Genomic DNA, 13,606 nt, shown 5'->3' with positions numbered 1-13,606 from the left:
ACGAGATCATGGATAACACCATTAATCTTATACTATTAAATCGGTAGGTTTTAAGTTTGAAAATATACATATTTCCCTATCACAATCTGATGTACGTCGTGGAACATGTTTGAAGTGTACGGTATGTCGACTGAATGACACATTAGTTGTATAAGGTATGGGTTGTATGTCGTGTGACGTGTTTGAAGTGTACGGTATGTCGACTGAATGACACATTAGTTGTATAAGGCATGGGTTGAATGTCGTGTAACATGTTTGAAGTGTACGGTATGTCGACTGTATGACACATTAGTTGTATAAGGCATGGGTTGTATGTCGTGTAAGATGTTTGAAGTGTACGGTATGTCGACTGTATGACACATTAGTTGTATAAGGCATGGGTTGAATGTCGTAAGATGTTTGAAGTGTACGGTATGTCGACTGAATGACACATTAGTTGTATAAGGCATGGATTGTATGTCGTAAGATGTTTGAAGTGTACGGTATGTCGACTGTATGACATATTAGTTGTATAAGGCATGGGTTGTATGTCGTAAGATGTTTGAAGTGCACGGTATGTCGACTGTATGACATATTAGTTGTATAAGGCATGGGTTGTATGTCGTGTAAGATGTTTGAAGTGTACGGTATGTCGACTGTATGACATATTAGTTGTATAAGGCATGGGTTGTATGTCGTGTAAGATGTTTGAAGTGTACGGTATGTCGACTGTATGACACATTAGTTGTATAAGGCATGGGTTGAATGTCGTGTAACATGTTTGAAGTGTACGGTATGTCGACTGTATGACATATTAGTTGTATAAGGTATGGGTTGTATGTTGTGTAAGATGTTTGAAGTGTACGGTATGTCGACTGTTCGACATATTAGTTGTATAAGGCATGGGTTGAATGTCGTGTAACATGTTTGAAGTGTACGGTATGTCGACTGTATGACATATTAGTTGTATAAGGTATGGGTTGTATGTTGTGTAAGATGTTTGAAGTGTACGGTATGTCGACTGTTCGACATATTAGTTGTATAAGGCATGGGTTGAATGTCGTGTAAGATGTTTGAAGTGTACGGTATGTCGACTGTATGACACATTAGTTGTATAAGGCATGGGTTGTATGTTGTGTAAGATGTTTGAAATGTACGGTATGTCGACTGTTCGACATATTAGTTGTATAAGGCATGGGTTGTATGTTGTGTAAGATGTTTGAAGTGTACGGTATGTCGACTGTTCGACATATTAGTTGTATAAGGCATGGGTTGTATGTCGTGTAAGATGTTTGAAGTGTACGGTATGTCGACTGTTCGACATATTAGTTGTATAAGGCATGGGTTGTATGTCGTGTAAGATGTTTGAAGTGTACGGTATGTCGACTGAATGACACATTAGTTGTATAAGGCATGGGTTGTATGTCGTGTAAGATGTTTGAAGTGTACGGTATGTCGACTGAATGACATATTAGTTGTATAAGGCATGGGTTGTATGTCGTGTAAGATGTTTGAAGTGTACGGTATGTCGACTGAATGACACATTAGTTGTATAAGGCATGGATTGTATGTCGTGTAAGATGTTTGAAGTGTACGGTATGTCGACTGTTCGACATATTAGTTGTATAAGGCATGGGTTGTATGTTGTGTAAGATGTTTGAAGTGTACGGTATGTCGACTGTTCGACATATTAGTTGTATAAGGCATGGGTTGAATGTCATTTAACATGTTTGAAGTGTACGGTATGTCGATATATTAGTTTTATGACATATTAGTTGTAAGGTTACACTGACATTGTCAGTTGACATTGAATGCGTTGGGCAGCATTTTGCATAAGATGAAAGGTGTCTGGCATATGCGTTGTTCATCTGACATTTGCATGACAGTGAATTGTGAATGGACATATACCTTTACTCGTATATCGATGTGACAAAATAGTTCCTCCAATAAGACAACACGTGTCTATTTTTGTCGTCGGAATAGCGATCGATTGCTAGCATTTGGTTGATATTAACATTTCATCAGTGTTGTCGCAACATGCGACCGACAACTTGAAGTACATATCGGGCACCATGCGTGTTGAGTTCACTTCCTTGGAGCAGTCACACTGGTATGAACCCACGCTCAAACAACCGATACAGATACTATGCCGCGTGCGTCTCGTGTCATTTGATAATCCTATGCATAATAAACTATTATGTTGTAGTTATTAGAACGATATGTTCACTTTGTTATTGACCGAAAACGTCAGCGCTGACGAATAATTAGTCACAATCCAACAGGCGTATAATACAACCTAACGGATGGCTGAAATCAGTGATGATACCATGTGTTCACGATGGGGTAAAGCATGTCCTGCCTAACCTCTCCCTGTCTATACATGCAGCTGTTGCAATACATGCATGAGTTCACTGCAAAGCATTTTGTGCAGTACACGTACACGTGCATGTACCTGCACCTCGACCTCGACCTGGACCTGGACCGGAAGTGTCGTACCGTCCAGCAACCGTGTGTGTGTCAACGTTGCCAGGGATATAGTTGACAGCTTCAAGGTATCAGTAAGGACGAAGGGGGTCTTGTGTTCCATGACACAGTTCTCTGAGAGGAATCCTAAATTCTTCATTCCCCTGACAGCGAGGTTTGGTGTGTAAGAACCATGCCTGCTTCACCATATTGGTAAACATCAGTGACGTGCATGACTTCCTCCAGTTAACCTGATGCACGGTGATATAGTGGAACTGCCAAAGGCGTTGTTCAAACGGAACTCACTACATATAAACACTTTTTACAATAAACAGGAGGTTTAATATAAAATATAATCTGGAATGGTTGACGCTGCAGCAAATGTCATGAGGGTTATCAACTAGGATGTAGAAGTGTCCAAAGGCAGTTAAGAGTATAACCTGCTATGAGATTTAACCCTAAAGACTACCTTGAAACAACCTTATCTCAATCATATAGATTAACAATACATATCTTCAGAACATGCATTATTTAGTACAACGGGAGATGCATAACAGTATAACAGTACAGTTGGCATTACAATAGTCCGCCCACATTTCCAGGCTTCACTGACCCAGATGTCTCTACATTACATACACGTAACCACTGTTAATACAACGACGCTGAATACAATGATTCTGTATACATATGAGGTATACAGAATGAATCAATATCTTCCTCCTCCACTTCCTTCGTTATCGTAAATAAAAATATGTAATACTCTTTAATAGTATAGGCCAGGTCGTATAATGGCCAGGGTTATTTCACTTGTCTGGTTTATGTTTTACATGTATCGTATTATCAGCTTTTCTTGTGTTTGTTACTGTGGTAGGAATAAGAATATCAGTACGGCCTGGGTTTTCTTATTAAGCTTAGCTAAGAGACGTTTAACCTTCAATGGTACTATGATTGTATTTAGGCCACCCAATACACATTTTCTATCTTTCAAGGTCGGACCAGGTTGTAATGCAGGATAGAATCAGCCTTCAGTAACCTGTAGTCTTCTCATAAGAGGTGCCAAATTTTTTGGTCGGTAAGTCCAGGTAACTTGACTGATTCTCCGACGGCTGGAACGTCCGTTACGATATCAAACACTGGGCCATGTTCAAGCTCGATTGTTGACAGCCTGAAGTGATAAAGCTAAAGCATTTCTCGCTTACTCACATAATAGATCCCCTTATGTAAGAACCTTTCTTACTTCTTCTTTAACCACGATATTTCTTACAATAATAAGAGAACACGTTTATTGCGGACACTTCCGTGTGATAAAACTACGGGAATGGAGGAACCTCGTTTATCCATAATTCAGTGCTGAACTTTTTCATTATTATGCTTACACAGCAATCAGCTAGTGATCTATTTTCACCTGCAAATATTTCACTGCGATTTGTTAAGGTGAAGGCCGGTCGTAGATATGTTAAGTGGTTCGCGATGTTAGCGATATTTTTAATGATGCCTTTGATGTAAGTTGTAATTGACAAGGCCAGGGTTGTAATGAGGACTTTGCATGACACGTTCCTCTCCTTATACAGTCTTCAATAAATCACACTCGGAAGTGAGTTGTATATTGAACGTCGCACTAGCTGATATGTTGAAGTAGATCACGAATGAATAATGCATGGCCGTGACACGGTGAACTATTAACGCCCTTCAACAACAAACGGCATCATTAGCCGGTGTTAAAGAGGTGACACATTCAGCTGACTCCTGATTACATCTTCGATATGACAGGGCACATTATATCTCCATTCCAGAAGTATAGGGCAGTGTTTGAAGTACCGAGAGTATTACAATGTTTGAAGTACCGAGGGTATCACAATGTTTGAAGTACCGAGTGTATCACAATGTTTGAAGTACTGAGTGTATCACAATGTTTGAACTACCGAGTGTATGACCATGTTTGAAGTACCGAGTGTATCACAATGTTTGAAGTACTAGTGTATGACAATGTTTGAGGTACCGAGTGTATGACAACGTTTGAAGTACCGAGTGTATGACAATGTTTGAAGTACCGAGAGTATCACAATATTTGAAGGACCGAGTGTATCACAATGTTTGAAGTACTAGTGTATGACAATGTTTGAAGTACCGAGTGTATCACAATGTTTGAAGTACCGAGTGTATCACAATGTTTGAAGTACCGAGTGTATCACAATATTTGAAGTACCGAGTGTATCACAATGTTTGAAGTACTAGTGTATGACAATGTTTGAAGTACGGAGTGTATCACAATGTTTGAAGTACCGAGAGTATCACAATGTTTGAGGTACCGAGAGTATGACAATGTTTGAAGTACGGAGTGTATCACAATGTTTGAAGTACCTTCTGTATGGCAATGTTTGAAGTACCTTCTGTATGGCAATGTTTGAAGTACCGAGTGTATGACAGTGTTTGAAGTACCGAGCGTATGACAATGTTTGAAGTACCGAGTGTATTCAATCTTTGAAGTACCGAGTGTATCACAATCTTTGAAGTACCGAGAGTATGACAGTGTTTGGAGTATCAAGCGTATGCCAGTGTTCGAAGTATCGATAGTATGACAGTGTTTGAAGTACCGAGTGTATGCCAGTGTTCGAAGTATCGATAGTATGACAGTGTTTGAAGTACCGAGTGTATAACAATGTTTGAAGTATCGAGAGTATGACAATGTATGACAATGTTTGAAGTATCGAGAGTATGACAGTGTTTGAAGTATCGAGTGTATGACAATGTTTGAAGTACCAAGCGTATCACAGTGTTTGAAGTACCGAGTGTATCACAATATTTGAAGTACCGAGTGTATCACAATGTTTGAAGTACTGAGTGTATGACAATGTTTGAAGTACCGAGTGTATCACAGTGTTTGAAGTACCGCTTGTGTGACAATGTTTGAAGTACGGAGTATATGACAATGTTTGAAGTACCGAGTGTATCACAATGTTTGAGTGAGTGAGTGAGTTGAGTTTTACGCTGCACTCAACAATATTCGAGCTAAATGGCAGCGGTCTGTAAATAATCGAGTCTGGACAAGACAATCCAGTGATCAACATCATGAACATCGATCAGCGCAATTGGGAACCGAAGACATGTGTCCACCAAGTCAGCGAGCCTGACCATCCGATCCCGTTAGTCGCCTCTTACGACAAGCATGGGTTACTGTGGACCAATATTCTAACCTGGACCTTCACGGATCCACAATGTTTGAAGTACCGAGTGTATGACAATGTTTGAAGTACCGAGCGTATGACAATGTTTGAAGTACCGAGGGTATCACAATGTTTGAAGTACCGAGGGTATCACAATGTTTGAAGTACCGAGTGTATGACAATGTTTGAAGTACCGACAAACTGTTTGCTGTTCATGCTGTATGCCAAGGATTATTTATCAGTTGTATCAGTGTTGGCCATACCGGGTACATGACGGTGTCTTTTATTCCGGATATATGCCAGTGTTTATTATTCCGGGTATATGCCATTGTCTATTAGTCCGGGTAAATGACAGTGTTTATTGTTCCGGGTATATGCAAGTGTTTATTATTCCTGATATATGTTAGTGTTTATTATTCCAGATATATGACAGGGTTTATTATTTAGGATATCTGACTGTGTAAATGTATTCCGGGTAAATGCCAGTTTTTATAATTCAAGGCATATGACAGTGTTTATTATTCCGTGTATATGTTAGTGTTTATTGCTCCGAATATATGACAGCGTTTATCATTTAGGGTATATTACAGTGTTTATAATTCAGGATATATGTCAGTGTTTATTATTCCGGGTTTATTATTCTGGATGTTTGTTAGTGTTTATTCCGATAGTAAAGTGTCATATTATTCAGGATTATGACAGCATTCATTATTCAGGATATATGACAGCGTTTATTATTCAGGATATATTACAGTGTTTATTATTCTGGATATATGTTAGTGTTTATTATTCCGGATATATGGCAGTGTTTATTATTCAGGATATATGACAGCGTTCATTATTCAGGATATATGACAGCGTTTATTATTCAGGATATATGACAGCGTTTATTATTCAGGATATATGACAGTGTTTATTATTCAGGATATATGCAAGTGTTTATTATTCCAGGATAAATGTTAGTGTTTATTATTCAGGATATATGACAGGGTTTATTATTCAGGATATATGACAGTGTTTATTATTCAGGAGTATATGCCAGTGTTTATTATTCAGGATATATGACAGTGTTTATCATTCAGTTTATATATGACAGTGTTTATTATTCAGGATATATGACAGCGTTTATTATTCAGGATATATTACAGTGTTTATTATTCAGGATATATGACAGTGTTTATTATTCAGGATATATGACAGTGTTTATTATTCAGGATATATGACAGTGTTTATTATTCAGGATATATGACAGTGTTTATTATTCAGGACATATGACAGTGTTTATTATTCAGGATATATGACAGTGTTTATTATTCAGGATATATGACAGTGTTTATTATTCAGGATATATGACAGTGTTTATTATTCAGGATATATGACAGTGTTTATTATTCAGGATATATGACAGTGTTTATTGTTCAGGATCTGACAAAGTTCCGGACTCTACGGCACCAGCGCGCGCGATTGCGCCGATTGAAGTCTCTCAAAACAGGGGCGACAACTGGCCTGTTTGGTCGAATCCCCACTTTAGGCAATCGTTCCTGACAGTTTGGTTGGAAATTCTTCTCAAAGCAGGGATGCGTTGTGCAGTCGCCACAGCTGTGACAAGACGATGACGCAAGTGAGCAACCCGGATGTAGCAGTCCTGGGCTTCGGTGGTAACTCTTGGATGGTCGCTTCTCGGGCGATCTTTGGCGGAATTGGTCTGCAGGAAACGATCCCAAAGGTGAGATATGGTGCTCTGATGAACATTGAAATGTAGGGCAACTGCAGACTGCGACTCCCCAGCTTCAAGGCGGCCTATGGCGATGTTTCTATTGGCGGCACTCAGTCGTGGCATGATGATTTCCTCTTTTCAAAGCAAACACGAATGACAAATTTAAACACAACGTTTGTCTTTTATAGTGATCGATACCGCATGCTTTTCCGCTTACTTGCACGCGCATTTTGCTTTGCATGTTTTCTTGGTGACGTTTTGGCGAATATTTCTTCCAACACTTCTAAAACAAGGTTGAAAGTTAAAAATGCCGTGTTTTGGCGTTGAAGCAGTTAACAATCACACAAGGATGCCATTTTGGAAGGAAATAATACATTTGTATTTGCCGCAGCTACATGAGTCCAATATTCTCAAGATCACTTTGCGTCTCCTTTTCTTAAGAGTGTAGTCTAAGATGATTAATGTTACCTGAGTCTTTCCCCATGTCTGGATATTTTATGCCTAGGTCTTATTTGTGGATGAAAGATTGAGTCTTAACAGGGCATATACCCCGTTATTAGACCATTGTCTTGAGAGAAGCCATTCGCGGTACATTGTCTATCAAGTTTAGTCATCAAGAGGTGCACAAAAACGTCTGGCTTAAGATTAATAAGTAACTGTTTGTCTACGATGTTTTCTTGTGTTGCGTATGCTTTGTAGATCAAGTAAAGAATGGTATCAAGCTGTGCGTTTAAATATAGGACATGATACAGTCGAGCACCGTTGTGTCGAACTCTGATAACTCGATATCGGTTGTCTCAATATAACATCTCGGTCCCGGCAAAATCCTTCATAGTTTATCATTATTCTAGCTCGTTTAACTCGATACGGATGTTTCGATATTTCGGATATCTCGATATAATTACATGATCCCAACAAGCAAAATTTTAACTCGATATTTGCGAAGAAACTCGATATTCACCTACCTTTCATAGGCAAGTATCCCTCTGAACTGAGGTTTCCACACGTTAACACACGATACGGCATGAATCAAAGCAGGGATACTCTACTCTTATATAGTCTCCCTGATCAAAGGGATGCGGTAGTGTAAACTAATTAGGGCTAATTGAGTTGAAGGTGTCAGTTGTTTGTTATTTAATTAGGATTAACTAAGAAGGAATTAATTAGGAAGTACTCGCTGTTACGACTAAACACTACTGATAACGGGTTATAGTTTTAAATCAAAACATGCTGAGAATCCAATGAGGGTTTTGTGCAAACACGTGACTAGCATGTGCTTGTTGAGTTGTTTCTAAATTGCGGACTGAGAGATATGGATTAGGAGTCAATTTGAAAGCTATTGTGTTGTATCGAGAGTGGTTAGCTACTATCGCTTTCATGCCACTACCAAATGCCCGTCAATCTAAACTTTCAGAATTCTTCGTTTCGTCCGTTGAATAAATCCAACCTTTGTATAATTCAAGATGGACACTATAACATAAGCTGCGATCCCCGTGAGTAAGTAAATATATATACATGAAATAAACAGACATGAAATCTACATTTTGTTGTGTTGTCTTTCATAGTGATGTGTGATGATATGCCCTGGTCGGATGTCTCGAAGTTCGGATAACTCGATATTGTTTCTTGGTCACATGAATATCGAGACAACGGTGCTCAACTGTATATAATTCATCGTTATTGGTATCAGTCTATTTATTGTCATTATCATCAGGTAGATAAGTGTCTCCTGCAGAATGTCGATCTCTGTGCTGTCAGTCCTTGATCATACACGCTGAATCGAGGTACACAGTCTTGACATTTCAAATCCTTCTTCACGCGAATGGCGCTATGATTAGGTTTTATTGGCCAAGTAATGCGTCGTTCATATCCCTTAGGAAAATACATCTAGCATTATGTAACGTCGCTTCTCTATAGCCGTCAGCGTCAGTGCCGGCAATATCAATGAGGTAACCTACTTCCTCGGTGTAACCGACATTGTCGTCCTGAGTAGAGTATGGCAATTTAGCCGTCTGGTATTGACAACACGGCTGTTTGATATTCATCGTCAAGAGGCTTTAGGTACCAATACAATATCAATTATTCTGTAACGGTTTTCATGCAATAGTGTTTACAAAAACATTCATGAATTTCATTCAATAAAATTAGAAACCCTTGCGTCAAGTCAGTGTTGGGCTGATGGGCTTTTACATGCTTCTGTCCCTAAGACGCTACAGTTACGGCTAATATTATGTGATGGCTGGAGTTAAGCACTTCTGAAAAAATTATTTGAAAACAAGATATAGATTATAAATAGCGGGAACACTCACTCACTCACTTTTGTAACCAGAAATGATCCCTTGATACACGAAGAAAATATGGAACGGATTTAAGATACAACTTGAGTCAAACTTTAAAATATAAAATTCAACAGAAAGATCCACATCACCGCTCGTTCTGTCCATCACACAGTTGTTGCTCCTGAGAATAATAGGATGGGATGATCTTGTGTCTGACGCCGAGTCCAACCAAAATGACGATAAAAGATCATACCAACAGAAGCATAAAGTGAAATAACGGGGGAAAGAACAGGATACACCAAGTCTTGAAAACTGTATTCAACCAAACAATTACAAACGTTAGCAAACCGTTACTGAAAACAGTGGGTAAAACACACAACACACAGCTGTAATACCCTATCATGTGCAGCACCATGGACTAGCCTTTTTCCTTGTTTTCTCCTTTCTGCACGGCAGTATAATGTTTTTATTGTGTCTTGTATATAAGAGTGTTCTAGTGTTTATTGTTACGACAGACGCTGTTGGTTGTAAATATCTGCAGCTCCGCTACCAGCACTCATTCTGCTGACCCAGCTGTGATCAACAAGGCAGAATGTTGGTCAACACAAGGCGCTCGGGCTTCTAGTGGTGTTAGGCCAACTTACAACATTCCCCGTTAGTCAACACTAACGCAACGCAAGTCACAGGTCTGCGTACAATAAGTTATTCATGGGACCCGTTATTCATGTAACATACACTTTAAACTGATATTGTAATGAGAAAGTTACACAAGGTGATTAAAGCTTACTCCCTATTAAAACAACCTCTCTGAGTTATATAACATTCTAATGGAACCAGGAGCGGCAACAAGCGGTTGTTTACACGTTAACAGTTACAGCATGGAAGAACAGTTCCAGTTCATTAACAGTACTGTGTTTGACCGTCAAGAAACCACGTTAAGTCAAGTACATTCCCGAAGACATAGAAGCTGCTATTTGTTCTGGGTTTAACAGTCCGCGTGTCTCGGTAGATTCTAACGTGGGTCAATTAGATTTATATTTACTTGAGTGGGTGGGTTAAGACCGCGATTCACTTTTCAAGATACATTCTACAAAAAACATAGACATTAACTGCTTCTTTTACCGTCTGACAGAAGAGCCCACCTTTCAAAGACCACGACTGATTTATTGAGAGACCCAACTGACACTACGAGGAACGTTGTCAACATGCAAACTATATTTTATGGTATCACGTGATCAAAACTCATTGATAACATAATTTATTGCACAATTCCAATCCTGTATTAAGCACGTAATGAAAGTGTAGGGTTCAATTCCAGTTCATCTGGAGACGTCAATGTGTAGTTTATAATGTAGGACAATTATCGACCTCCGCAGTGAGCATGGCGCTGGCAGAGATGCATGGAAAGCTGCACTAACCGCAAACAAAGGGTGTATGGTTGCCGTACCGCTGGGAATGGTGGAGAGACAATCACATAAAGTTTTAAACTTGCTTCTCTGACATTTTTGTATTGATTGTCGAAGAAATTAAGTGTTTGTTGTCTAAGAAAGGTTTTTATGTGTGTGTAAATTCTAAAACATTCATTATTAATTCAACGTTATTTTTATAAACATTTTGCGTCAGCAAAACAACGATTGTTATAATGATAATGTGATTGGATAAGATGTTAGTGCTTGTTTCACTGTTTGCATGGCTTTTGTAGTACCTCAATATTCCACATGAAATGAAAGTTTCTAAGCAGTAAACATAATGTTTTAATATGTGTATAAGTGGCATGTCCAAACAAGTAGTTAACCGAATCATTCATTGTGGGTGCAATCCGGACATGTCCCATCATGCATGCTTGTAATGAGATGTTTTAAAATTATTCACCTGTATCGTTTTAAGGTCACATGTGCATATAATTATCAAGGTTTCCCAACACAGAAAGTACCATGAACTTTGATATTACTGTGTACCTACACGTTTGCCATATACTGTATCTGTCAGTAAGACATGGTCATTTAATTGTCTTGTTCATTTACACCGCAAATATTCATTGACATCCATTAAATGGGTTATCAGTAATAACTCTCGATGGTACACACATACGTACGGCGGTAAATCGATCAAAGTATTCAATAAATTGATATAAACCTCTTGAGAAAATACGCAGCTTAGCAAAACCACTTCCTCGGCAAAGTAAATGAGACGTTGATCCCAAGAAGATATAAAGTAAGCATAGTAAAATGAAAACAGCACTTTAGAACTGAGTATTGTCACAACCAAAGAATGTGTGTTGATTAACGGGGTATAAGGGAACAGGGTTAGTGAGTGATAGTAGAAGTGATTGATCGATCTTAAAGACTTAAAACGTGCTGTGAAAAGATATGGCCTATTAAGCAGACACTTGTCTTCTACTCATCGATATGCATAGTCTGTCGTGAAGCAGAGAATGCAAGAAAACCGAAAATGTATTGTTTGTAACAAAACCCCAAGGATTAGATGTCTACCCACACTCCGACCCCACCAAGCATTCCCACTCCCATCTCCTACCCCGGACACTGGCCGGTCGCCATGCTAAGTACAGAACCTAGGACATAGACTGGGTATAGTCGTATGTCTGTCACCAGAGTTCAAATGCAAAGTAAAGGTTATCACTGCGCTAGCTAGAATACAGCATAACTTACCATAAGGGGGCATCTCTTTAACCTGGTCACTTCCACCCTGTCTACTGTGCGATGTTACACTGCTGAACTACGCGTGGTTTAACCAGGCAGACAGAAGTCACCTACGACCAGAGTCACTGTTGTTCAACTGTGCAACGCTGGCACATTTAAGTTTCATCAATGACTGAGACGGAACATTTAAATATTTACCTTGCTGCTAGTCTTGCCAGTCTCACTGAAGTTCAAGCTTACATATCGGAGACCTGGATTCTATTACCTTCAGTTCTACTGCAGAAAGTAAACTGCCACCCACTGATTCTGAAACTGTTGGTTTAAACGCTTTGAGGATGCTTCTGCACTGCAGCCAAGTGAATGAATATTTTATCCCTATATATATCACTGCATCTGGGTAATTCCATTCATATATGCGAGATTTCCTCCACAGTCGAGCTGACGTGAAAGTCATATAATTCCCTTAACAGTGAGCTGGAATATCTTGACATGATCTTGTCATTTTCATATAATCCGGACGCGTGAAGATCCGGGGTAGAATAGGTCTTCACCAACCCATGTGCTTGCCATAAAAGGCGACTATGCTTGTTGTAAGAGGCGACTAACGGGATCGGGTGGTCAGTTTCGCTGACTCGGTTGACACATGTCATCGGTTCCCAATTGCGCAGATCGATGCTCATGCTGTTGATCACTGGATTATCTGGTCCAGATTCGATTATTTACAGACCGCCGCCATATAGCTGGAATATTGCTGAGTGCGGCGTAAAACTAAACTCACTCACTCACTCATATAATCCGTTCACGTAGTGCGAATATTTATATTGAGCTCACACATTTTCATTTCATCAAAGTTTCATACACCTTGTTTGATGTGGTCATACCAGTCTTTATAGGTATTGAGTTGATGTCAGCATGACGCTGAGTAGTACTGTGGATAACAGTATATTTATACACAAGGTGTCAGTGCCTTCAGTGCTCCTTGTCGCGTCTCCATACACGTGATCAAAGGCCCTGAAACGCTGTGTATGTATACACCTGGAAAATATGTATCACAACAAGTATGTGTGTAACCCCTATGTAGCCATTCATATACATTATTATGTCTGTATGGTTATTTTAACCCTACATTGATTTTATATACGATCAAAGGTGAGCATCATGTACAGTATGTGTACCCCGCCATTTAGCAAATATATAAATGTATCAAGTTTCAGTAAACAGTATTCTTACAACTCGATAACTTGGACAATCAATTGATTTTGATGTTGATAAGCAAACATGGAGCCTCCCCAATTGAAACTGCTCAAAGATGGCAAGCTATTGGTATGCGGAATGCTGGCATAT

General features: G+C 39.2%; 1 protein-coding gene across 2 annotated transcripts in view; it reads right to left on the bottom strand.

Annotated features, from left to right (window-relative positions):
* Window positions 1–13,606, bottom strand: part of LOC124260758 — a 41,176-nt gene that overhangs the window by 19,354 nt on the left and 8,216 nt on the right. The window contains exon 1 of one of the 2 annotated variants that reach the window (XM_046695086.1): window positions 12,461–12,582. The exons of the other annotated variant lie outside the window; for it this stretch is intronic. The gene's annotated coding sequence lies outside the window, so the exon portion shown is untranslated. Of the gene's footprint in view, window positions 1–12,460; window positions 12,583–13,606 lie in introns of those variants that run through there. 2 annotated transcript variants of the gene reach the window in all.

The sequence above is a fragment of the Haliotis rubra genome, unplaced genomic scaffold, assembly GCF_003918875.1.
Source record: "Haliotis rubra isolate DU_JTF1 unplaced genomic scaffold, ASM391887v1 Scf119, whole genome shotgun sequence".
Taxonomy (NCBI): Eukaryota; Metazoa; Mollusca; class Gastropoda; order Lepetellida; family Haliotidae; genus Haliotis; species Haliotis rubra.
Note: the sequence above shows the minus strand (reverse complement) of the source record. Positions and strands in the feature narration are given on the sequence as shown.